The 26,990-nt window shown below is 44.5% G+C and overlaps 1 protein-coding gene across 4 annotated transcripts in view; it reads right to left on the bottom strand.

Moving 5' to 3' along the window:
• LOC120991910 (sialic acid-binding Ig-like lectin 14) overlaps positions 1–26,038 on the bottom strand; it is a 96,012-nt gene extending 69,974 nt beyond the window's left edge. Inside the window, exons 1-2 of one of the 4 annotated variants that reach the window (XM_040420657.1) lie at positions 25,955–25,983; positions 21,657–21,803 (exon numbers count right to left, since the gene is read on the bottom strand). The gene's annotated coding sequence lies outside the window, so the exon portion shown is untranslated. The other 3 variants (XM_040420650.1, XM_040420643.1, XM_040420664.1) reach the window with 3 other exon arrangements.
• Between the last annotated feature and the right edge of the window lie 952 nt (positions 26,039–26,990).

Here is a 26,990-nt window from a genome sequence, read left to right as displayed (position 1 = left end):
ACAATTACAGAGTCTGGAGATGGCTGCAGCATCAGGAGGCCGCAGAGTGGCACAATGACAGAGTCTGGAGGTGGCATCAGCATCAGGAGGCCACAGAGTGGCAAGGTGACATAGTGTGGAGGTGGCAGCAGCAATAGCAGACCACAGAGTGGCACAATGACAGAGTCTGGAGGTGACTGCAGCATGAGGAGGCCGCAGAGTGGCACAATGACAGAGTCTGGAGGTGGCGGCAGCATAAGGAGGCCACAGAGTGGCACAATGATAGAGTCTGGAGGTGGCGGCAGCATTAGGAGGCCGCAGAGTTTCAGAATTCCAGAGTCTGGAGGTGGCTGCAGCATGAGGAGGCCGCAGAGTGGCACAATGACAGAGTCCTGAGGTGGTGGCAGCATGAAGAGACCACAGAGTGGCACAATGACAGAGTCTGGAGGTGGCAGCAGCATGAGCAGACCACAGAGTGACACAATGACAGAGTCTGGAGGTGATAGCAGCATGAACAGACCACACAGTGGCACAATGACAGAGTCTGGAGGTGGCAGCAGCATCAGGAGGCCGCAGAGTGGCAAGGTGACATAGTGTTGTGGTGGCAGCAGCATGAGCAGACCACAGAAAGGCACAATGACAGAGTCTGAAGGTGGCGGCAGCATAAGGAGGCCGCAGAGTGGCAAGGTGACATAGTGTGAGGGTAGCAGCAGCATCAGGAAGCCACAAAGTGGCAAGGTGACATAGTGTGGAGGTGGCAGCAGCATGAGGAGGCCACAGAGTAGCAAGGGGACATAATGTGGAGGTGGCAGCAGCATGAGGAGGCCACAGAGTGGCAAGGTGACATAGTGTGGAGGTGTGTGGCAATACCAGTACCCTCTGAAGATGGTGGGTGACAGAGGGAGCACTTGGCATCATATGCGTGGCATCAGGCTGGTGGCAGCATCAGAATAGTAGCTGAGTCATGTAGCCAGAAGAAACCGGTCTCTTTTGTCAAAATGTTGGTGTGGCACCATGGATGATCTAGTCTGATGCATCAGGAATTGGTTGATGGAAATCCTTGCAATCCTTGAAATCCTGACATTTTGGGTGGACAGGCGAGGTAACTATGGCCCCCGCCGCACTAAACACCCGCTCTGATGCCACATTACTGGACGGGCAGGACAGCTTTTCCAGAGCAAACTCGGCCAGTTGCGGCCACAAATCGAGTTTGGCTGCCCAGTAGTCCAGCGGATCTTCAATGATGGCTGGCGAAGCATGCCACCACTACCTGGATCAGGCTCTGCTCAAGGTCTTGATGCTGCTGCTGGTGAGTAGTTTCTTCACTAGGCGGGTGAAGAGAACTGCTAATCAGCGACTCTAGACTCAGGCTGCTGCTGATGGAGCTGGTACTGCTTTCCACCACAGCAGCCATGGCTGTGGAATGTAAGCGCAGAGGGCCACCCCGGTTATCCGTGGGAGAGGATAGACGATGGCGCAGATAGGCAATCGCCAACTTACTACATAGGATGTCTCTATAGTAGTTCAGTTTGTCCTCCCTCTCAGAGGGTGTAAAAAGGGCCCCCATTTTGGTCCGGTTGCAAGGGTCCAACAAGGTGGAGAGCCAGAAGTCACCCCGCTGCCGAATGGTGACAATTCGGCTGTCACTTCCCAAACAAGTGAGCATGCAGCGGTCCTTTTGCGCAAGTGACTCAGAGGGACTCCCTGCCTCCATCTCCACTGCATAATGCCACGGTGTGTCTGGGTCCTCTGCCTCGTCTTTCTCATCGCCGTGTAGCTCCTCTAGCTGCTCCTCCTCTCCTGTCCCCTGAGTAGAAAAACCACTCTATTGTCATCATTCTCCTCCTCCTCCTCCAGTTCAGCCCCCACAGGGCTCATGTGGCTGTGAGATCTAGACGCCACGTTTCCAGTCCCCTGAACAGCCAGATTTACCAGCATCTGTTCCAGGACATGAAGCAGTGGAATAAAATCGTTCATCCCATAGTCCTGGCGACTGACAAATAACGTGGCCTCCTTTAAACGGCCTGAGCAAACGGCAGGTATCACGCATGAGCTGCCATTGGCTGACATCGAAGTTACACAGGGGAGTACACCTGTCCGCTTGGATCATCAGGAAATCGTTTGTGGCCTTTCTCTGTTCGTACAGTCCGTCCAACATATGGAGGGTGGAATTCCAATGGGTGGAAACGTTGCATATCAGCCTATGTTGGGGGATGCCGTTCTGCAGTTGCAGCTCAAGGAGGGTGTGCTTTGCGCTGTACGAGTGGCTGAAGTGCATGCAAACTTTCCTGGCCATTTTTAGGATGTCTTTGCAGATGGGTGGAATACTTCAGGAACCGCTAGACAACCAGATTGAACAGGTGTGCCATGCAGGGCGCATGGCTCGGCCCTCCTTGATGCAGCACCGACACAATGTTTTTCCCATTATCAGTCACCATGTTTCCGATTTTCAGTGTTCTCAGAGAAAGCCACAATTCGATTTCTTGCTTAAGGACACATAGCAGTTCCTCCCCTGTGACTCCGTTCGCCAAGGCAAGCGAGGTGCAGAACACCGTGACACCGCCACAACCTGCACATGTGGTGTGCTGGAGGGGCACTGTGAAATGTCACTTGACTGCCTGAAACCGGGTGCGTGCCACTGGTTGCTGCGGCAGGCTGGACCACCACATTGGAGCCACGGTTCTCCCAGTTCTCCCTCTTTATGGCTACACTGCATATGTTGACGCAGGGCCGTAGTGCCAACATTGGCACCCTGGCCATGCTTCACCTTCTGCCCAGAGATTCTACATATGGCCACGTTCACTCGTCTGGTGGCTTTACAAAAAACTGCCACACTGCCAAGTATGTGATGTTATCCTCAACACTACGCACTGACTGCTACCGCTTCTGCCTCCATGAACCCGTGCACCACTACTTCCCAGGCAGGTAGGCTCCCGCGAAGCAGGTAGTCTACCCTGGGCGCGTTTTGCTCCCGACCTCCCACTGCTGCCACCCTGCTGACTCCTTGCCACGCTAGCGACTTGCTGGCTCCGCTGCTGCCTCACGGGCAAGCTGACACCCTCTTCTCCCAATGATGATGAAGCCCCTTTGTCACCCATCTCCCAAGTGCGATCAGCTACTGTACATCATCCAATTTATCATCATCGAGTACTGTCTGCACGTCACTGATGTCCTCATCAACCATCTCTGGGTAAGGATCCTGACCGCTCGCAACACCTGCTCACACACCACTCTCCCCATCAATACTTTCCGGCCTAGTGGAGAAAGCAGCGGATGTCTCCTCCAGATCTTGGCTGGGCAGTAGCTGCTGACTGACCTCTAGTAGCCCGTCCTCACTGTATTGTGGAGCTGAGCCCACAGCATATAATACTTCTCTGGCTGAAGGAACAGAAAAGGACCGAGGCAGGTTGAGAGCAGGTGAGGACACAGGGCTTGCTCACGGGCCATGCCAAATAAGTGTTTTGTCAGAGGAACCCACCGACTCTTGGCTGGGGGTGTCTGATGCCACTTGGGATGAAGTGGATGACCGAGTTAACCATGGGTTGCTGGTCAAGACACGACTGCTAGATGACACCGAGAGCTCAGGCCTCTCGCTGCGGCCCCTGCTGCCACGCCCTCTTACTCTGCAGCGACCTCTGCCTGTACCAGAAACATTTAGGCCTCTGTCACTCCCCTGTGCAGGGCCTGGCACTTGTCTGTCTGACATACTGTTAGATCAAATAAATAAAAAGGAAATTAAAACCCCCCAAAAAACTCTGTCAATTTCTCACTTCACCACACAACGGCTAATAATCCCTTTTTTTTAACTACTAATACAGGCCAAAAAGGGCTGTAATTTTCTCACTTCACCACACAATGGAAAATACTTTTTTGTGCCAGTAACACACGGCAAAAAGAGCTGTAATTTTGTCACTTCACCACACAACGGAACATACTTTTTTGTGGTAGTAACACACGCCAAAAAGAGCTTTAGGACATACTATGTAACTGCAGCCCTGAGCGGCAAATATATTTTTGGTTTGCCACTGATACATGGTAAAAATTGCTTTAAAACAGATAACTGCAACACTGACTGGCAAATATATTTCTGGTTTGCCATTAATACTCGGCAAAATTGGTTTTAAAACAGATAACTGCACCGCTAAGCGGCAAATATATTTTTTCTTTAACGCTAATACACGTCACAAAAGGCTTTACCACAGATAACTGGACCTCTGATCAGCAAATATATTTTATCTTTTTCCGCTAATACACGCCACAAAAGGCTTTAAAAGATATACTGTAACTGCACCGCTAAACGGCAAATATATTTTAGTTTTGCCACTAATACACAGCAAAAATGGCTTTAGAACAGATAACAGCACCACTGAATGGCAAATATATTTTTAATTTTTACAGTAATACACATCACAGAAGGCTTTAAAACATATACGGTAACTGCACGACTGAACGGTAAATATATTTTGGTTTTGCCACTAATCCACAGCAAAAATGTCTTTAGAACAGATAACAGCACTGCTGAATTGCAAATATATTTGGGTTTTGCAACTAATACACAGCAAAAATGGCTTTAGAACAGATAACAGCACTGTTGACCGGCAAATATGTTTTTGGTTTGCCACAAATACATGGCAGAAATGGCTTAAAAATAGATAACTGCACCGGTGACAAGCAAATATATTTTTGGGTTGCCACTAATGCTTGACAAAAATGGCTTTAAAACAGATAACAGCACAGCTGAACGGCAAATATATTTTGGTTTTGCCACTAATACACGGCAAAAAATGGCTTAAAAATAGATAACTGCACCACTGACCGGCAAATATATTTTTTCTTTTTACGCTAATACACGCCACAAAAGGCTTTAAAAGATATACGGTAACTGCACCGCTAAACAGCAAATATATTTTGGTTTTGCCATTAATACACAGCAAAAATAACTTTAAAACAGATAACAGCACCGCTGAGCTGCAAATATATATATATATTTTTTTTTATGGTAATACACGCCACAAAAAGCTTTAAAAGATATACGATGACTGCACTGCTAAACGGCAAATATATTTTGGTTTTGTCACTAATACACAGCAAAAAATGGCTTTAGAACAGATGAACTGGATAGAAATGTATGACGCCACTGATACTACCCTTCAAGATGGCACTGAGAGACCCTACCCCACCCCCCAGCAGCCATCTTAACTGAGGTAACTTCCTTACCAGCGGACATCTTAACTAATCCAACTTCTGGCCTGGCTGCCATCTTAACTTCTGCAACTTACGGCTGGCCCGACGGCCATCTTAACTGAGGGAATTTCACTCCCAGCCCAGCGGCCATCTTAGTTACTGGTATTTTTCCTGATACGGCTACAAGCACGGAAGCAATACACATAGATCCAAGCAACACCACATAGAGTACTGAACTCAGTAAGTGAAGGATACACATATACCTATAATTAGTTATTACTTGTAGTTACTTAACTTTTATGTTTTTTTCCTTTACTAGGATTAAGTCAGCACTTGGAGTCAACTTCATCTCGATTCATAGCTTTAAGTCCAGACAGATTATGTTCTTTCTGTCTTTCAATGGATGTTGCTGAAGAATGCTAACCTTGAGATAAGATGCTTCAGAAGTAGTAAAGAAGAAAGAATGTAAACAGTAAGTGAAGGAAATCAGCAAGCTAATGAAACGTGTAGACATGCCCCTTCCCCCCACCACCACCACTAAACCGCAAATATATTTTGGTTTTGCCACTAATACACAGCAAAAATGGCTTTATAACAGATAATAGCACCTTTGACTGGCAAATATATTTTGGTTTTGCCACTAATGCACAGAAAAAATGGCTTTAAATCAGATAACAGCACCGCTGAGCGCCAAATATATTTTTTCTTTTTATGGTAATACACGCCACAAAAGGCTTTAAAAGATATACGGTGACTACACTGCTAAACGGCAAATTCAACGTTATTACAAAGTCTGGACTCCAAGTTCAACATCCCCTTTTTGCACTGCTTCGGACTACACCCCATCTCGGATCCAAGGATATCCAGGTAGAAGCACCATGACACGTGCATACAACATCTACAGAGATATTGTAGGCTACTCTACACCACTCTGGAATTCCTACCCTGGGTATTAACACTACCATCTATAAAGGGGACTTCATGTCCTCGTTGCTTTACTGCAACTGGTGTCACGATTACTTGCTCTATAAGAGGGACATATTTAGTAGAAAGCTCCTAAGGGGCAAGGGATACCCCAGACGCTGGCAGTAGGCCTGTTGCATCAAAGTGGCGTCACGAACAGGATCCAAACTGTGTGCCATTAAGAACCCTTAAGAATAGGATACAAACAACCAAATTGTGTGCTACCAGCTTTATTTGCCTATTGGATTTACAGATATACCTCTAAAAAGGACTGTGATGACTTTGTTGCGGAGCGACCGACCCAAAACGCAGCACGTCGGCACCCAAAGAGATAAATCGCCATTTTTGCTTGTGATGGGGCAGCATCTTCTTCATGCCCAGAGGTGCGAAATTGAAGAAATGCCCCTTGCTGAAGCGCGAAAACTTAGCCCAGCCTAGAGGGAGCAAGACCATTGCATGACGAGGAAGCTCCGCCCCTATAGCCCCTCTTGTATTTCCTGTCAGTACTCGCGCTGAGAAAGACAAGATGGCGTGCCCAAGACAACCCGATTGAGGTAGCATGAGCTGGGGTGCTAGGCAAAACTGCGGCCTATGATTCCCTCAACCCGGTTGTGCCCCTGAGCGTCACTGCCTACGCGGCCTTTACCTGGGACTATCAGAAGCCTGTAGAAAACTGGGTCGTCCGATGGTTGGAGCGACCTCTGCCCGGCGACTCTAAGTTAGAAAGGAGGATTGGGACTGTACTCTGGTTCAATGTGGAGCGGGGCAGCGGCTTCATTCAGGACGACAGGTCCGGAACAGAACTCTTCGTGAATAGGCGTTCTGTGAAGCGGCCGCACTTACCCCAAGCCCAGCACAGCTTATACCAAGGAGAGCAGGTGGTGTAGACCCCCATGTGGTCCGCCAAAGGCCCCTTTGCCACCGGGGTGAGCCAACTACCAAAACCCCTGGTGCCCAAGTCAGTACCAGAGCACTGGCAGCAGGACCCAGCGGCCACCAGGAAGGTGCGCTGCTTGCGGGAATCACCAGATGGTGTCTTGCGCTTTGGCGTCCAACCGGAGCTGGAGCCTCTATTGCCTGGACTACCCGCACCGCCGACATGCCAGGTGGGATTTGTGTTGACGACTATTATGTTGTTCAAGCCCACCACAGTTTACCAGCTGCCCCGGAAGATCGTTTGCAGGAGCCTCTGCAGCACGAGATCCTGGACCCTTTACTGATGACCGGAATGTCTGCCCCTGCGAGGCAAAAGGTCACCATGGCAAGCCGGAGCACCATCACCCAGACACTGCCGAGGTCGGACGTTAGGTGTTGCCAGAGCACCACCATGGCAGCACACAAGGACTTTAAGAGGCAGGAATCTCCTCTCATGTCCTTTTCCAGCTCCAGTAGTTAGGAGGACCTAAGGCCCCTCTTCTAAGGAGTCGGACCAACTCTGCCTTAAAGAAAAGAACTACTGACTTTGGGAGTCACTCCGTGGACTACACCTTATGGGTGAGGGCCTGTTGGTATTGCGTTTTATATGTTTATTTTTCAGTTTGCCCCATTTTGCCCTCACCCTGATGGTCACGTTTCAGTTAGGACTCCCCCAAGTAACATCATTAATATCCAAGTTGCACGGAATAGTGCCAAATTTTCCTTTTTCCCCCCTTTTCATGTTATTTGGGAGCCTGTTGCTGATGGTTCTCATGACCTGTGCTTCTATATCCTACTGTTACCCATGTGGATTACAAATCACTTTGTGCCTTATATGGATTACAATTACTTCTTACCTTGGATTACAAAATAGGAAGAAACTTTTATTGCACTTAAAGTGACAGTGTCTTCAAGTACAGAAGAAAAAGACTCTAAAGTGACTCTATTACTTTATTGCACTATTTAATTGCATTAATAAAAATGGGCCTTATCTATTTTGCTCTAACGTTTTGCATTTTCAGCAACGTTCAAGTATATTGCCCATTGTGTGTTTCTAGTGCAGGTTCCACAATGTGATTTGTATGCACTATTGTATGGACTTTTGCACTTTATTTTTAGATCACCAGATAGTAAGCACTTTAGGTATTGCTTGGTATTATGGACTGCCTCTGAGTACAGCTGGTACATTCCAAGCACATCCTAACTTTTCATTGCTCATTATTGATTGCCTCTGAGTACAACTGGAACTAATGGTTCTAAACCAAGTGGTTATGTGCTAAGTCGAGTACATGTATAACTAATGGTTCTAGACCAAATGGTTATGTACCAAGCAAATCTAACACCATTAAGGGTGATCAGCTGCTATTTTATGTGTCTGGAGTAGTAGGAGAAAGGATTCCTCCTCATAATTTGCACCTTGTGTCTAGTCAAAGTTGAGTATGTCCTAAGGCCTTGCGTGCCGCCTTAAGGAAATTTTGTAGCTACCTGTTTTAGTTATCAAGGTGACTTAGCGTAAAGCATAATTAGGCCTTGTTGTTGGAAGGGAATACAGGATAAAGCCACCCTTCTATTTGCGGGCGTTTTTCATTGCATAGTGGTGGGAATTCTTTGGTTTTTGTGGCCCAATACTCAAAGTATCGTCAGTAGTGAGCACTCAGTGCACAATGTATGGTTCTCTGGTTATACCTGAGAGGGAAACTGTTAACGGACAACCTACTCGCAAGAGCAGAGAGACCTTTAGGTAGCCGTCTTATATTACAGTCTTTGTATTGCAGCACCATGTATTTATTTGGTACCCTGAGAGCATATACTGTATACAGTATATGTCTGGTATTCATGTTTTTGCATACCCTAAGCACAAGCCGAGGGCAGCTTGCCTCTAAACCACCACCGGACCGCCTAACGCAGGATCGCGTTCCGGAGGTGGCAGCGCTGCGCACAGTCACGCATATACGCGTCATCTCGCGAGACGCGAGATTTCCTGTGAACGCGCGCACACAGGCGCGCGCGCTTACAGGAACGGAAGGTAAGAGAGTTGATCTCCAGCCTGCCAGCGGCGATCGTTCGCTGGCAGGCTGGAGATGTGTTTTTTTTAACCCTAACAGGTATATTAGACGCTGTTTTGATAACAGCGTCTAATATACCTGCTACCTGGTCCTCTGGTGGTCCCCTTTGTTTGGATCGACCACCAGAGGACACAGGTAGCTCAGTAAAGTAGCACCAAGCACCACTACACTAGACTACACCCCCCCGTCACTTATTAACCCCTTATTAGCCCCTGATCACCCCATATAGACTCCCTGATCACCCCCCTGTCATTGATTACCCCCCTGTCATTGATCAACCCCCTGTAAAGCTCCATTCAGATGTCCGCATGATTTTTACGGATCCACTGATAGATGGATCGGATCCGCAAAACGCATACGGACGTCTGAATGAAGCCTTACAGGGGCGTGATCAATGACTGTGGTTATCACCCCATATAGACTACCTGATCACCCCCCTGTCATTGATTACCCCCCTCTCATTGATCAACCCCCTGTAAAGCTCCATTCAGATGTCCGCATGATTTTTACGGATCCACTGATAGATGGATCGGATCCGCAAAATGCATACGGACGTCTGAATGAAGCCTTACAGTGGCGTGATCAATGACTGTGGTTATCACCCCATATAGACTCCCTGATCACCCCCCTGTCATTGATCAACCCCCTGTAAAGCTCCATTCAGATGTCCGCATGATTTTTACGGATCCACTGATAGATGGATCGGATCCGCAAAACGCATACGGACGTCTGAATGAAGCCTTACAGGGGCGTGATCAATGACTGTGGTTATCACCCCATATAGACTCCCTGATCACCCCCCTGTCATTGATTACACCCGTCATTGATCAACCCCCTGTAAAGCTCCATTCAGATGTCCGCATGATTTTTACGGATCCACTGATAGATGGATCGGATCCGCAAAACACATACAGGCGTCTCCCTGGAGCCTTCCAGGGAGGGTGATCATCCCATATAGACTCCCTGATCACCCCCCTGTCATTGATCACCCCCCCCTGTCATGCTGCATTCAGATGTCCGTATGATTTTTACGGATCCACGGATACATGGATCGGATCCGCAAAACACATACGGACATCTGAATGGAGCCTTACAGGGGGGTGATCAATGACAGGGGGGTGATCACCCCATATAGACTCTCTGATCACCACCCCTGTCATTGATCACCCCCCCTGTCATTGATCACCCTCTGTAAGGCTCCATTCAGACATTTTTTTGGCCCAAGTTAGCGGAATTTTTATTTTTTTTTCTTACAAAGTCTCATATTCCACTAACTTGTGTCAAAAAATAAAAACTTCCATGAACTCACTATGCCCATCAGCGAATACCTTGGGGTCTCTTCTTTCCAAAATGGGGTCACTTGTGGGGTAGTTATACTGCCCTGGCATTCTAGGGGCCCAAATGTGTGGTAAGGAGTTTGAAATCAAATTCTGTAAAAAATGACCAGTGAAATCCGAAAGGTGCTCTTTGGAATATGGGCCCCTTTGCCCACCTAGGCTGGTATCTCCGTACTCAGGAGAAGTTGGGGAATGTGTTTTGGGGTGTCATTTTACATATACCCATGCTGGGTGAGAGAAATATCTTGGCAAAAGACAACTTTTCCCATTTTTTTATACAAAGTTGGCATTTGACCAAGATATTTATCTCACCCAGCATGGGTATATGTAAAAAGACACCCCAAAACACATTCCTCAACTTCTCCTGAATACAGAGATACCAGATGTGTGACACTTTTTTGCAGCCTAGGTGGGCAAAGGGGCCCATATTCCAAAGAGCACCTTTCGGATTTCACTGGTCATTTTTTACAGAATTTGATTTCAAACTCCTTACCACACATTTGGGCCCCTAGAATGCCAGGGCAGTATAACTACCCCACAAGTGACCCCATTTTGGAAAGAAGAGACCCCAAGGTATTTCGTGATGGGCATAGTGAGTTCATAGAACTTTTTATTTTTTGTCACAAGTTAGTGGAATATGAGACTTTGTAAGAAAAAAAAAAAAAAATCATCATTTTCCGCTAACTTGTGACAAAAAATAAAAAGTTCTATGAACTCACTATGCCCATCAGCGAATACCTTAGGGTGTGTACTTTCCGAAATGGGGTCATTTGTGGGGTGTTTGTACTGTCTGGGCATTGTAGAACCTCAGGAAACATGACAGGTGCTCAGAAAGTCAGAGCTGCTTCAAAAAGCGGAAATTCACATTTTTGTACCATAGTTTGTAAACGCTATAACTTTTACCCAAACCATTTTTTTTTTACCCAAACATTTTTTTTTTATCAAAGACATGTAGAAAAATAAATTTAGAGCAAAATTTATATATGGATGTCGTTTTTTTTGCAAAATTTTACAACTGAAAGTGAAAAATGTCATTTTTTTTGCCAAAAAATCGTTAAATTTCGATTAATAACAAAAAAAGTAAAAATGTCAGCAGCAATGAAATACCACCAAATGAAAGCTCTATTAGTGAGAAGAAAAGGAGGTAAAATTCATTTGGGTGGTAAGTTGCATGACCGAGCAATAAACGGTGAAATTAGTGTAGGTCAGAAGTGTAAAAAGTGGCCTGGTCTTTCAGGGTGTTTAAGCACTGGGGGCTGAGGTGGTTAAGTGCAGGGGAATAAAATGTCCCGGAGTGCCATTACCGCCTCCTTTTTTACCCCCCACTATCTGTATGGTGTGATCCAGTGTCATCTTGCGTAATTATTTATGTGTCCTGCAAAATGTGTATGATTTCGATGCAACTGTTTATGTTAAGATGTAATGTGTCTGGTTCACCAGCAGGTGGCAGCAAACTCGGCAGAGCTATTTTCTTTGGAGAGGAACCATCTAGTTCAATTCCAGCCCTCTCTAGGGAGGGAGGAGTTTAGTTAGGCAGTAGGTCAGTCTATTCCACCCTTTCTCTGGGAGAGGTTGTGTGTTGGCTAGCAAAGCACTTCCTGATCTGCTAGGCCCAGAGGCCCAGCCTTTGAAGTCTACATGGTTGCCTGTCCCCTCCTCGGCTGGCATTGCCTTCATCCAAGCTGAAGTTAGAGCTTGAGGTACAGATGTAGCAGTGTTAACACTCAAACTCTTAACTCAAATTTCTTAACTCATTGTGTTATCTTGAAACAAAAGCCATTGAAAAGCAATTGAAGATGTTTGCTTAACGCATTTAGTTTAGATAACAAGTCTCATAAAGCATGAGTGTTAACTCTACTACATCTGTACTCAAAGCCATGACAAGAAGTTCCTAGGATTCAAGTTAAAGTAAGAAGAGACGGACTACAGCTAACCTAACTTCCAGCAGAAGAGAAAGTTCCTATTTAACCCAGCATAGCATAGCAGGGCTGAGAGAGTTGCTGCATAGCAGAGCTGAGATTGTTGCAGAAGTGTTTGCCTGCCAAAGTAAAGCCAATACCTGCTGATGACCAAGAAACCATTTGGAAACTGTTTGGATTACCGTTTATGCCAAGTAAAGCTTAGTTCAACGTTACTATAAAGTCTGGACTGGTCTGGTCACGATTACTTGCTCTATAAGAGGGACATATTTCATAGAAACCTCCTAAGGGGCAAGGAATACCCCAGATGCTGGCAGTAGGCCCGTTGCAGCAGTGAGGATGACACAAAGACAGGTGAGGGGGAAAAGTTAGACCAAGATTAGGAAATAGACAATCCAGTATTGGCTGTGCCCTTAGTCCGGCCCCAATGATATCCCTCACTCTGGGTGATAAAGAAGTAGTCCCGTTTTTGATTGAGCCAAGACAGTTGTGCACAGCAAATATATGTCCTCCCCTTATTTAATCTCCACGGACACCCGTCCTTGTGTAGGAGTGGATGGGAAAGTAGTATGCTCCCCTTTTAACAGAACCCATCCGTGTTACCTGTTGCTTCCTGGGTGCAGACTTGCTTGCAAAAGTAGTACGTGCCAGCATCTCATACCTGTCGGACGGCACTGTGAAACTAATTGGCGCCCCACTTCCCAGGAAAATGCAGTATCTTTTGAGTATGGCCCAGTCAGATGCCATATCTCAAACAGTCCGAGACTTTTTGAAAAAATTAAAAATAAAAGGGGGGTTATCAAGGAGATTGTATCCCTTCTAACACTCTTTTGTACCCTGTAAAAAAGAAAAGTGAGAAGGGCAAACCCACCCATTACCGGATTGTACATGACCTACGTGCTGTCAATGAAGCCACAGTTTTTAACACCCCCATTGTGCCCAATCCACACACCTTGTTGGCTGAGGTTCCCGCTACCTCTACCCACTCCACTGTGATTGATTTGGCAAATGTTTTCTTTTGGGTACTACTACATCCAGAGGTTGTTCGGACATCCCTTTGCCCAGAAACATGAATGCACTGAGGACATTTTTGGGCCCTGTTTCTTATTGCAGACATTGCATATGCAAGTTTGATGCAGCCTCTTTATGATTGTTTGTCCTTTAGTCCCTTCCACCTTACAGATGAGGTGGTAGATGCCTTTTGTGCTCCCCCGCACTGGGCCTGTCAGATTATTACATTTAATGTATTGTACAGAAGTGAAAGGCCATGTCTCAGCTGTCCTCTCTTAACTGCATGGCCAGCACTAAGCCCTGTGACATATTATTCAGCTTGTCTTGACCCCTTGGCCAGAGGTGCCCCTTTCTGCATCAGAGCTGTAGCAGTTGTACAAGCCATGCTTGATAAAAGCTTTGAGATAGTCCTGAACCCCAAAGTGGCAGTACTTGCTCCTCATGATATTACATCTATCCTCATGCAAGTTTAACCCAAAAATCTTTTTGTTGCCCGCCATTTGAGAATGCAGTGTTCTATTTTGTTGCCTGACAATGTTGCTGTCCAATGTAATACTTTGAATCAAGCCACCCTGTTGCCTCTGGAGCAAGGGGGGAGTGAAGAGTTAGGGGACTTAAAAAACTTTTCTTCCAAAAACGTTTCTTCCAGATCCAGAGGAATAGGCTCATGACTGTTTGCAGATGATGTCACAAGAGACAGCGGGATTTGACCAGATGGTAAATCAGTCATTAAATAATACAGATCATGTGCTCTTTGTGGATTGATCGAGGTGTGGCCAGGATGGCAGGTACTACACAGGTTGGGCAGTGGTGATTAACCTCCTGCCAGCTCGCTAACGCCGAAAGGCGTGATTGCGGTGGCTCTCCCAGGTCACACTAACGCCGATCGGCGTCATCTCGTGTGAGCCGAGATTTCCTGTGAACGCGCGCACACAGGAGCGTGCGTTCACAGGATCGGAAGGTAAGCAAGTGGATCTCCAGCCTGCCAGCGGCGATCATTCGCTGGCAGGCTGGAGATGTGATTTTTTTAACCCCAAAAAGGTATATTAGACACTGTTTTGTTAACAGCGTCTAATATACCTGCTACCTGGTCCTCTGGTGGTCCCTTTTGCGAGGATCGACCACCAGAGGACACAGGCAGCTCTGTAAGTAGCACCAAGCACCATACTACACTACACCCCGCCCCCTGTCACTTATTAACCCCTTATTAACCCCTGATGACCCCATATAGACTCCCTGATCACCCCCCTGTCATTGATCACCCCCCTGTAAGGCTCCATTCAGACGTCCGTATGTGTTTTGCGGATCCGCAAAACACATACGGACGTCTGAATGGAGCCTTACAAGGGGGTGATCAATGACAGGGGGGTAATCAGGGAGTCTATATGGGGTCATCAGGGGTTAATAAATGGGGTCATTTGGGGGGTATTTATACTATCCTGGCATTCTAGCACCTCAAGAAACATGACAGGTGCTCAGAAAGTCAGAGCTGCTTTAAAATGCGGAATTTCACATTTTAGTACCATAGTTTGTAAACGCTATAACTTTTGCACAAAAAAAGAAAATATACACTTATTGGATTTTTTTTTATCAAAGACATGTAGCACAATAAATTCTGGCACAAACTTGTATAGAAATGTAATTAGATTTGAACAATTTAACCAGAGAAAGTTAAAAATACACTTTTTTTTTTAAATTGCGGCCTATTTTGATTAATATCGGAAAAACGAAAAATGTCAGCAGCAATCAAATACCACCAAAAGAAAGCTGTATTTGTGAGAAGAAAAGGAGGTAAAATTCATTTGGGTGCCAAGTTGCATGACCGAGCAATAAACCGTTAAAGTTGTGAAGTGCCGATTTGTAAAAAAAGGGCCTGTGGTCCGTAAGTGGTTAAACATGAAAAGAGAAAAAAAAGCATCAAGATTACCACCACACATGTCTGCCTAAGAAGCGGTGCTAAGGGCTCTGGAGATGGCTTGTAGAGATGCAGATGTAAAAACAGTCAACATTTACACTGATTTTAGGTATGCCTTTGGAATAGCCCATGACTATGGGCCCAGTTGGAAAGCCAGAGACTTCCTGACTAGTTAAACCCATCAAAAATGGGGAAGCAGTGAGGTCTCTCGAGAAGCGGTGATAACAACAAAAGACCACTGTAAAACAGACTCGGAGGAGGCAAAGGGAAAAGCCATGGCAGATCAGGAGGCTGCCAAATTGCCTAGGCAGACCCCTGCCTTAGTGTACACAGGTCCCTGAAATAACTCCTCCTGTCTCCCTGGAAGTTCTGATGATGTAAAAAGGAGGACTGCAAATGAGGAAGGCTTACTACAGTTCCAAGGGAAACTCTGCCTTCCTAGTTCCCTCTACTCCACGATGGCACAGACAACCCATGTAGTGACGCACCAATCAAAAACTGCTATGCGTGATTTAGCACATAGTGCATGGTATACCCTAGGGTTCAGCACTGTAACAGCCAGATATACTCAAGGATGTATAATTTGTGCCCAGAACAACATGGGTAAGGTGGTTAAGGTACCCTAGAAACACACGTTTTTGTACCTGTTTTAACCCTTGCAGACTACATTCAACTAACCAAGGTGGGCATGTATGAGTATGTAATGGCATGTGATGGCTTGTTTCCAGGATGGCCAGAAGCATACCCGGTAGCTAAGACCACAGCAAATAAGATTATGGCCGAAGTTGAATGCAGGAATGGGGTACCTGAGACCATTGAAAGTGACAGAGGTGTTCATTTTCACAGGTGAAGTGATGCAGGAGATGATGAAGGTTTTGGGTGTAGAACAGGGCTTACATTCCTCGTACCATTCACAAAGCAGAGGTAGGGTAAGGAAAAAAGGTACTGAACGGGACACTAAAGTTAAAGATTCAAAAAGCCATGGACAGAGTGCCTGCTAGTAGCCCTCTTTTCAGTAAGGTATACCCCTAACCATAAGACAGGCCTTAGTCCCTATAAGGTCCTTTTTGGGTCAACCCCTAGGACAGGATTGTATTTCCCACAGCAGCTCCAAATACAACATGGTTACCTGACAGATTATGTGATCAGTTTTGCTTCACTTCCAGATCTTGATAAAGCACCAGGAACCCACTTGCGTCCGGAGATTGGGTGGTGGTAAAAAGACACGTTAGAAAAGTCCTCAAACCCTGGTTTGATGGTCCATTCCAAGTGTTGTTGACCACAAGCACATCAATGAAGCTCAAAGGAAAGCCTAATTGGATCTGCGCCAGTCATTGCAAGAAATTGTTGAGTCTGGAGACTTGAAAGAATGGTGTTTCTTGTTCTCCCTTCTTTGACTGCTGATCCTGACTCAAACATTCTATTCTAAATGAGATAGAAAAATTGGTTTCTGGGCCGTGAAAAAGTTGTGTAAAAGGAAGAACAAAGATGTTACTGTCCGATACTTCCAGCCCAGTGACCCATTGATAGTATTGCCCAAAGATTCTCAGTATTAATAGTTTTTTATGTTCACAATCGAGAAGTTGAAGACTGAAACCCAACTAAGGCTACTTTCACACTGGCTTTTTGGCTTTCCGTTTGTGAGATCTTTTCAGGGCTCTCACAAGTGGTCCAAAACGGATCAGTTTTGCCCTAATTAATTCTGTATGGAAAAGGATCCGCTTGCAGCGTTTTGGTGTCCGTCTGACGAAACTGAGCCAAACGGATCCGTCCTCCATTGACTTTCAATGGTGCTCAAGACAGATTCGTCTTGGCTATTTTAAAGATAATACAAACGGATACGTTCTAAACAGATGCAGACGGTTGTATTATCTGAACGGATCCCGCACCGAACGCGACTGTGAAAGTAGCCTAGGCATCCACCACTCAACATCACCCCCATATATTCAGTATTAGGGATAGGTGAGAATCTGACTTCCCATTGTATAAGTCCGTTACGAGGGAGCTTTTCCAATAAGGATAGGTTCTCTCCAAAGTGGTGAAACAACCAACAGGTACAATGGGACATATTGTAGAACCTACTTAGATTAGGGAAAGAATGAGATCCAAGGGGGGACTGATTGAGATGTGGATATCATTCTTGATCAACTAAGATGACCTCCATATCCTCCAGCTCTCAGACAATGTCTTATGTACCCGACCCTCCTCCTTGATGTGTCATATATGATGTATGCTGTACTGCTGTTAGTGTGAAGCCATTGCAAGATGGCGCTGGCACCTAGATATTTACATACTGTAGTTTGCATACCACAGTTAGTAAAATAATGCACAGTGCGCAGATGCCAAGTGTTATCTCTTTTCTTATTTTTGTATTCTAGCCAATGCCATGAGCCTCGGGGGGGGGGGGGGGGGTCCTCTCTGATGCAAATTTGGCTTTACAACAGATAACCGCACAGCTGACCTGCAAATATATTTTACTTTGCCACTAATACACAACAAAAAGGGCTGTAATTTTAGCACTTCACCAACACAACAGCTAATAAGCCCTTTTTTCCTACTAATACAAGCCAAATAATGCTATAATGCTTTAGAACATATAACTGCACCGCACAAGGGGAAATATTTCCTAGTAATAACCCCTGTTAATGGCTGTATCAAACAGCACTTGCACCCCAATAACAAGAACGGTTTGCTGGAATTACAGAGCTGTATAATGGCAATTTGGATCTGCAGTCAGTACAGCAAGGTGTAATAGGATTGTTCCTATTACCCAGGCTGCAACCTCCCCTACTGAACCCTGTCAACATAAATGCTGTGACATGATTCCTCCCTATCCTTTCCCTACACCTTGAATAATCTTTCCCTGCACTTGTAAATCGTTAATTGTTTTAGCACAATAATGCCTGCTGACGTTTCTCTCTGCACTAAGTACACTGGTAAATGGCAGAATCTAAGATGGCTGAGGCTATTTATAGGGCTGTGACATCACAGTGCTGGCTGCTGATTGGCTGCATGACAATATGGGTGATCCCGCCTTAGCAGAGTTCCTTTCTCCATGTCCTCACACGTGCAGCAGCCAATTTAGGAAAAAATTAGATTTGTTACCACGAAGTGCGAGGAAATTCGGCTTCGGTGCAAATAAAATTTTTCCTGAAATTCAGATCGAATTCCACTTCGTCAACTTCAATTCGCTCATCTCTAACAATAACTTCACATCCTTAAGAAAATTCTGTGCATAAAATTGTTTACATTTTTTTTTAACTTTGAACAATTTCTAGTTCAGGTCAATATGGACAAGGTGATACCATTTTATCTTTTGATATACAGTATGGGAAGAAAGAGGGTTATTGGTGTACTACGTATGTACCGCGTTCACAGTTCAATTCACAGGAAACACTGACTGCTTTTTTAGCATTGCGATACGACGATACAATAGAATGCTGTGCACATTTACAAGTTAGTGCAATTTCTCTCTATATATACAGTACAGACCAAAAGTTTGGACACACCTTCTCATTCAAAGAGTTTTCTTTATTTTCATGACTATGAAGGCATCAAAACTATGAATTAACACATGTGGAATTATATACATAACAAACAAGTGTGAAACAACTGAAAATATGTCATATTCTAGGTTCTTCAAAGTAGCCACCTTTTGCTTTGATTACTGCTTTGCACACTCTTGGCATTCTCTTGATGAGCTTCAAGAGGTAGTCCCCTGAAATGGTTTTCACTTCACAGGTGTGCCCTGTCAGGTTTAATAAGTGGGATTTCTTGCCTTATAAATGGGGTTGGGACCATCAGTTGCGTTGAGGAGAAGTCAGGTGGATACACAGCTGATAGTCCTACTGAATAGACTGTTAGAATTTGTATTATGGCAAGAAAAAAGCAGCTAAGTAAAGAAAAACGAGTGGCCATCATTACTTTAAGAAATGAAGGTCAGTCAGTCAGCCGAAAAATTGGGAAAACTTTGAAAGTAAGGGCTATTTGACCATGAAGGAGAGTGATGGGGTGCTGCGCAAGATGACCTCCACAGTCACCGGACCTGAACCCAATCGAGATGGTTTGGGGTGATCTGGACCGCAGAGTGAAGGCAAAAGGGCCAACAAGTGCTAAGCATCTCTGGGAACTCCTTCAAGACTGTTGGAAGACCATTTCAGGGGACTACCTCTTGAAGCTCATCAAGAGAATGCCAAGAGTGTGCAAAGCAGTAATCAAAGCAAAAGGTGGCTACTTTAAAGAACCTAGAATATGACATATTTTCAGTTGTTTCACACTTGTTTGTTATGTATATAATTCCACATGTGTTAATTCATAGTTTTGATGCCTTCATAGTCATGAAAATAAAGAAAACTCTTTGAATGAGAAGGTGTGTCCAAACTTTTGGTCTGTACTGTATATATATATATATATATATATATATATATATACTGTATATAGACCGTGTAACCTTGTCCTTAGGTGGGGACAGCTTTTTCAACCAAATTGTGGCGATTGTAGCATGACTTTTAACATTTTATAACCATTTTAAAACATCTTTTAAAACCATTTTTTTAATTATATATTGCACCTACATTTTATTTTATTTTTATCTTTATCTTCTATAAATAAAGTTTGGGGCTTTATAAAAATATTCCTCTGGTCCATGTGATTCCATATGTTGTGTGCCTATCATCCTATGGGAAGATTATTGATGATTTTATTGGCGAGGTGAGTCGAGTTGATTAGAGCCCCTCTTCTACAACAGTACCTAGGAGAGCCACCTTGCTACGATTTATTTATTGATTCTCCATATTGCCTCCTTTGCTTTGATACATTTTTCCATCACATTATACACTGCTTGTTTCCAGGGGTTAATGCCAACGCTGCTGCGCACATACAAGGTGGCTGTGATAGTAGCTGCTGCGCATACATGTCTATGCACGCTCCCACGGTCTGGGCCACCAGAGAGGCTGGTGCTTTTTTCTATAGCGCACAAGCATGTCCACAACTGCTGGATTGCAGGGTGGTCGGAACCCCCGGATACGAGCAGTGTATAATGGGATGGAATAAATGAAACCAGCCAGCGAAGGAAGCAATATGGATAATAACAATACATTAGGAAGTGCCTTGTATTAACTTTGTCTACATGAGAAATGCAATTTTCTGAAGTGAGACAACACTTTCAAAGTTGATCTCAATGTCATTTGGATGCAGAAGCTCTTAAGCTCCATCAAGTGGTGGATGAGGGCAGCAAGAATGTTATCATTGGCAGAAGTAGGAGATTTGGCGCACAATTTTGGAAAAATGGGGCTCCAACCACTATTCCGTTATATCTAGCGATGAGCGAAGTATTGAAAAATTTGATTTGGCCGCTTAACCGAATTTTACAAAAAAGTTTGCTTAGTAACAAATTACTTAGTCACAAAGCGCATTTCTTTTTAAGTAGTGGGTGCAATGACAGGAAGCAGTGAAAGTGCCGCCCCCATCATTGTACCCCTCAGATGCCTCGCTCATATTACAGTGTACAATAAACAATAAATGTAATAAAATCATACTTACCTCATCCATTTGATCATGAAGAGTCGGCCACTGCCATCTTGAGCGAAATCTCGTGCGGCCTGTGGTGACATCATACGTTCCCGCGCATGGGATTTCGTGCGGGATCTTTAATCAAGATGGCGGTGGCGGGTTCTTCGCGCTCAAATGGATGAGTATGATTTTTTTATTTTTTTTACCCCATTTCAGGGAAAAATCTATTCGTTACCATGAAATTCTGCTTTGTGGCGAATCAAATTTGCCCTGAAATTCTGATCGCTTTATGGACTTCGATTCGCTTAACACTAATTATATCATGAAGAAAAACGAAATGATGTTCAGTGGTGGACATTCAATTTAAAGACATATTACACAAAATATCAAATGATCTATAAAGAAAGAGTAATATCCAAGTAATACACAACATATAGACATAGCTCCACTACTTCTTCTCCTTCATAACAAGCCATTCTAGGCTCCATCTCTACCAATTTTATCTGATATTTCATTAGAACAAAAAAACCTTCCAGAATGAATTAATAAAGGACAGGAGGCCAGTGTGGTGTCTAAGGGGTCAACATCAAAGGGGAGTCCAGCAGAGCTTCATCCTTCCATTCTTATTGAATTCTCCCCTGGATTCTGCTGCTGCCTGATCCCAATCGCCCCTACAGTATTAAGTGGTGTATCTACAGGAGCCACAGACTTAGCCCAGGTTCTGGGGTCTAAGGGTAAGAGGTAAAAGGAGCCCAGTATAATGTTTGCATTGAAGATTCAATTTGGACCTCTGATATAAAAATTAATCATAAATACCTAAAGCTAGATGTCTCCTATGATCCAGCATGATACTCACCGACTCTCTTCACTTCTGTTTGTGTTCTTTAGTCCGGTCGTCCAAATCTTCTTATCTCTCTTATTAACTTCTCCTTTCCATCATTTCCCTATTCTATATACAGAAAACTGTATTGTCCCATAGCTTATCTGCTCATATCTGCAATGACTAAAATATATTTTCTCATTAGATGCTGCAGCAACGTATTTGTGAGAGAAAATATTATTATAATGTAGCAGTAAGACATTATGTTCTACAGATGTAGACGTTTTAGAGGAAATTTATGTAAAAGGGTTGTCTGATTTAGAATAGTTTTTAGACTATGCTGATTCAACAGATGGAATTGTTACAGCGGCGGACTTGGGCGCTCACTGCTCAGCTCACACGTCGTGGTCTTAACCACTTCTCGTTCTCCTCTCCTCCCCAGCCAGGAGGTTGCTCCCCTGGCCATAGAGGTTGCTCTGTTAGTCCATACAAGCTGTGGCCTGCTTTTTACCAGCAAATCTTCGCCTCCTACTCTGCCAATAGGGCACAAGCGCTCCCTCCAGCTCTTGGAAGGCCAGCATGTGCAACCTAATCTGCATCCGCCAAAGGCTTACCACCATGGTGTACATAAAGCACCTCCCCTGTGGGAGAGCAATACTATCCTGCTATAGTGTGCTGTATTTGTTGTATGCCCATGTACCAACTTCTGTCCGTTTCATTAGTTGTGACCCTTTGCTGCTTTAACTGACCTGTTCCTGATCTCTGTATTGACTCTTGGCTGCTACTTCTGATTTTGGACTGTTTGCCGTATAGCTTGAACTCTATCTGCCTTGACCTTGGCCTGTTCCTGACTACGGTTCTTGCCTGATTCTTCTGTTCTCTCTGCCAGTGTCTGTTGCCTCCAATGATTCAGATGTCAATCATACTAAGACTATCCCAAGAACCAGTGGCCTGGTTCTTCCTCTGCATCAAAATCCACATCCCTGTATAGGGGTTAAAGGGTGAATAACAAGGGACTGTCAGGATAACACTCTTAGGAGTAGCCCAAAGTGAAATCTATTGGTTGAAAAATTGGTACCACATCCACTGTCGTAAGAGAGCCCCTCATATGTGAGTTTAAGTAGAGATCACTCATTCATGGAGGACACAGCAAGTCCATGCATTACATAGACGGTCCATTGTTTTCAAAAGGCACTGTCCAATGCTTCATTTTCCCTGTGGTGGTGCTGTAGGACAGTTCAACACTTACGAGGTTCTAAGTAGCTATGTTTCTTGCTTTGTACAACGGTCTGGCCATTATTTATATGGAAGTATGTATATAGCTGCATGAGCTAGTCATCGGTCAGCATCTGTATGTGCTCAGATACAGTATGGAGTGTGGACAGTACTATTGGATGGAGGGAAGGTTCTGTGGAATAAGGTAATGGGTTCAACAAAGAGGAATCTGATTATGGAATGTCGTAGACCTGCCATTATAGATGATTTCAGCCATGTTTTGAATTGATCTGATTGTCCAGAGTAGCTTACTCCAGAGAACTGGGGCAGCTCGAGAAAAGTCCTATAGTCAAGAATAGGAAGTTTGGATTGTGAAGGATAACTTAGTCATAGACCATTGATAAAATTTTGAATATAAGTAGAGGGGAAGAGATGAGGGAGGATATGTAGGGGGGTGCAGCACTGTGGAGAGATTTGTGGATGAGAGTAAGAAGCCTGTTATAGGACCCCCTATGAAAAACTGATTGCCAAAAGTAGACATTGGGGCCAATTTACTAATTCTGACTAATAATTAGACAGTAGCTGATGCTGGTTAATAAATATACCTAGTCAAACTTTACACCACCAAATAGTTTTCTTACTTTGCAACAGAATTTCGTGACAGAAGAGTTCAGCCACCCCCTCCCCCTTTCCTGTGTAATCACATCCCCTTGGTTGAGACAGAGAGCTGGATGAATTCCTTTGGCTTACTTGTGTCACGTCCAAAATGAGAAGCACTAAGATGCACCAAATCTGTTCCACCCTTTGTTCAAATTTACACCAGAGTTCAGCTATACCTGATGGAAATGACCTGAGGAGAACAACAGGCTGCAAAAGTGAATGTTTAATGGTCCTTGTACCGTTTCTAAATGGAATAAATTTACAAGTTTTTTGTAGCATATCTTGACTGCTCACAACAGGATGTCCTCTGCAATCTTGTGGTCCAGAGATAAGGCAAAACCACTGTGACGTTTTTCACTGTAAAAATCTGTTAAAATAGAGAAGACCTGAAGATCCTTCCAGTCTCTGCACACCCAAAGAAAACTCTCATGTCCAGTGATGATACAAACATCTCAGAAATCACAGCTCTAGGCAATACTGCTCTCCAAAAAAGCCAGAATACTGACCCATCTAATACCAGGAGGAGAGCACAGGTAGGGATAACATAGGAATAGGAGGATAGAAAAATTAAGCTGTGTATAGTGCTCACAACTAGTGATGAGCGGCAGGGGTCATATTCGATATTTCGCGAATATTTTGTAGAATATTCGTCGAATATTCACAAATTTAAATATTCATTATATTCTACATTCTTTTTTTTTGTACTCGAAAATCGGCACGGTAATGATATAAAAATCATCATAAAATTCATAAAAAATAAACAATAAGAGAAAACAAGTTTTCCAAGTTTCCCGTAACCAGAGTCCATGGAGGCTAGAGGGTGTTATATACCAATTTTCAGGGCCCCTAAAGCAACTTCAGTTTGGTCCGAATCGATCTGAGTCTGAACCAAACTTTTTCAAAAATATGGCGAACCTGAACTGAACCGAATCTTGAGTGGTTAACTCATCTCTAAAAGCCTACTAAGGTTACTGTCACACCAGCGTTTTAGCGGGATCCATCAGGGATCAGCAAAAACTCTTCCGTTCTGATAATACAACTGTCTGCATCTGTTAAGAATGGATCCGGTTGTATTATCTCTAAAATGGCCAAGACGGATCTGTCATGAACTCAGTTGGAAGTCAATGGGCGATAGATCCGTTTTCTATTGTGTCAGAGAAAACGGATCCATCCCCATTGACTTACATTGTGTCTCAGGACGGATCTGTCTTGCTCTGTACCACATCGTGGACAGAAAAACGCTGCTTGCAGCATTATTCTGTCCGCGATGGGGACGCAACCAAACGGAACTGAATGTATTCTGGTGCACTCTGTTTCGTTCAGTTTTGTCCCCATTGACAATAAAAACGGAAGCAATTTTCCCCGCTATTGAGATCCTATGACGGATCTCAATAGCGGAAAGGGAAAGCGCTAGTGTGAAAGTAGCCTAAGCTGTTTCAGAACATAATCTGTCTAGTTCCTGGGGCAGTGAGCGAAGAGTATCTTCACTGAGCTGTGAAGATGGATGATGAAAACTTCAGAAGTATTTTTGGTATGAAAGAGTGCAAAATCAGTAAATAAAGTATAATAAAAAAAGATCAGTATACACTTAACAAAAAAATGCCAGTTACACCTTAACTTTTAAAGCGGTTAGAATAACATATGCCCTCCATATGCCCTGGCCCCTCAGACTAATTGTACTTACCCCGCTCCCTGCGCCGCTCCTGGTCTCTGCACCGCCGTCGCTGCTTCTCCCTGTGCAATCAGTCTCGGGGGGTCAAGACAATGGCAGGCGGTGATGGGGATGAGTCTCCCTAGCGTCACCCGCGATGTACAATTAGTCTTAGAGTCTCAAGCATATGGGGAGCATTTGTTACTCTTGGATAACCCCTTTAACATTAAAGGGACTCTGTCACCACTTTCTAACCCCCCCTTTTAAAACTATTGTTCTCTCCATGGCGCTCTTGTGATTACAAAGGTATTGTTATAACATAAATTCGCCGTCTCGTTTTGATAAAAATACCTTTTATCTAACCTGTCAATCTTGTGGATAAGGTGCCCAGGGCGTTTCTGAAGGTCTGAAGCTGCCGCCCGCCGCCGCCGCCGTTGGTGCCCAGCTCCTCCCCTGATCCTTTCAGCGCTGCCTGAATCTAAAGAAATCCGCCTCCGGCTCTCTCTCAGTGCCCCCTCCTCCTTTTCAAAGATCCCGCGCGTGCGCACAGGCCTGTGCCTGATGCGCCCGTGCGGACATTTAGAATCAGCCTCATTGAGCGAAGTGCGCAAGGACCTTCAGAAACGCCCTGGGCACCTTATCCACAAGATTGACAGGTTAGATAAAAGGTATTTTTATCAAAACGAGACGGCGAATTTATGTTATAACAACACCTTTGTAATCACAAGGGCGCCATGGAGAGAACAATAGTTTTAAAAGGGGGGGTTAGAAAGTGGTGACAGAGTCCCTTTAAGCTTTGTTTGCTAACCAGGGCAGGGACTCGCTCCTTGCTTGTGTGCCGCCACCTGCAGTCTCAGTCCTTACAGCCACCTTGCGCTGCCACCACCATCACACCCTAGGGCTGAGCTCTTTGTAGCTGGAGGTTACTTGATGAAATTGTTCCAGTCCCACAGAGCAGTTACGATGTTTATAGACCACAGGAAGTGTCTGGTGGCAGTCTTACTCTGTGCTAGTGTAGAGACTACTAATCTCACATCGCCTTTATTGCACACAGGTCGCACACCCTGGACACATTTTATTTTATCAAAATATATTTGCTAAGCACATCATATATGATTGTATATTAGATGTAGTATTAGCTTTTATATATAGACAATATACTGTTACATAGTTACTTAGTTACTCACCTCCTCATAGTTACTTAGTTACTCACCTCCTCATAAAAACAAATCAGGTTAGTCTGACAACTTCTGTCCTTGGTAAACCCATGTTGGTTATCACTTATAATATTATTTACCATCACATACTCCTGTATATAGTCCCTTAAGAGTCCTTCAAAGATTTTTCAAACAACAGAAATTAAACAATCTGGTCTATAATTACCTAGATCCTTTTTTGAATATGGGCACCACGTTTTCCTTGCGCCAATCACTCGGCACTGTACCAGTACCTAGAGAATCTTTAAAAATTATAAACCGGGGCACAACAATGACTGAACAGAGCTCTTTAAGTACTCTTGGGTGTATTCCTTCTGGACCCGGAGCCTTGTTCACATTTACCCTATTTAACTTCTCTTGGACCATATCTACAGTTAGCCAATTGAGTATATCACTGGATGTACTAACAGCCCCAGCACCACAGATATCAGCTCCTTTCTCTTATTTTGTATATACAGAGCTAAAAAAAAAACATTTAGTAAGGCTACTTTCACACTGGCATTTCTGGGTCTGCTTGTGAGATCCGTTTCAGGGCTCTCACAAGCGGCCCCAAAATGGATCAGTTCAGCCCCAATGCATTCTGAATGGATAAGGATCCGTTCAGAATGCATCAGTTTGGCTCCGTTC

The sequence above is a fragment of the Bufo bufo genome, chromosome 1 (genome assembly GCF_905171765.1).
Source record: "Bufo bufo chromosome 1, aBufBuf1.1, whole genome shotgun sequence".
NCBI classification, from domain to species: Eukaryota; Metazoa; Chordata; class Amphibia; order Anura; family Bufonidae; genus Bufo; species Bufo bufo.
Note: the sequence above shows the minus strand (reverse complement) of the source record. Positions and strands in the feature narration are given on the sequence as shown.